The following is an 834-nucleotide window of genomic DNA, read 5'->3' as shown; positions in this document are numbered from 1 at the left end:
AGTCAATATGAGTTTTTAGTTCTTGATGAAACTATTGAATAATGATGCAGTCGACCTTTGACCTTAAACACAGCCAAGACTTATTTACTAATTAAAGTCACGACGACACATATTTACTAAGTTTACTTTCCATCCATGAGTCGTAGGTTTTTCAAGTCTCAGTGTCCCTGAACGCATCACTGATCCTCCTCAGGTGGAGCTGGGTGATAAAAGTCATCAGATTATTGATCTATTCCTGATCTAGAACTGATCTAGAACTGATCTATACCTGATGTATACCTGATCTAGAACTGCTCATTTCCTTAAATTATGTGAAAATGCAGAAAAGGAACCAATAAAACACTAATCAGAACATGTTTGTTCTCATTTTTGTCTTTTTTTTTTTTTTTTTACTGTAAAACATTAACGCTGTCATTTATCATGGTCGTTATCGCCCAGCTCCGCCCCCTTGTTTTTTCTCTTCTATGTCATCGTTCTTCATTCTTTACTAATTAGTTTTGTTGAAGGTGTGTTCTTCTTCTTTATGGTGTTTGATCCTGCCCCCACCTTCATTACCCCACCCCTGCCTTTTCTAACCCCACCCATGCCTTTATTAACTCCACCTTCACCTTTGTTAACCCCACCCTCGTTAACCCCAACTTCGTTAACCCCAACCTCGTTAACCCTGCCCTTGCCTTCGTTAACCCCGCCCACACCTTTGTTAACCCACCCCACCTTTTTTTAACCCCGCCCTCGTTAACCCTGCCTACACCTTCAGTAACCCCACCCCCACCTTTGTTAATCCACCCCACCTTTTTTAACCCCGCCCCCGCCTCCATAAACCCCACCTCCATC

Source organism: Sphaeramia orbicularis, chromosome 10, assembly GCF_902148855.1.
Source record: "Sphaeramia orbicularis chromosome 10, fSphaOr1.1, whole genome shotgun sequence".
Lineage (NCBI taxonomy): Eukaryota > Metazoa > Chordata > Actinopteri > Kurtiformes > Apogonidae > Sphaeramia > Sphaeramia orbicularis.
The sequence above is the reverse complement of the archived record's forward strand: the minus strand, read 5'-3'. Positions refer to the sequence as shown.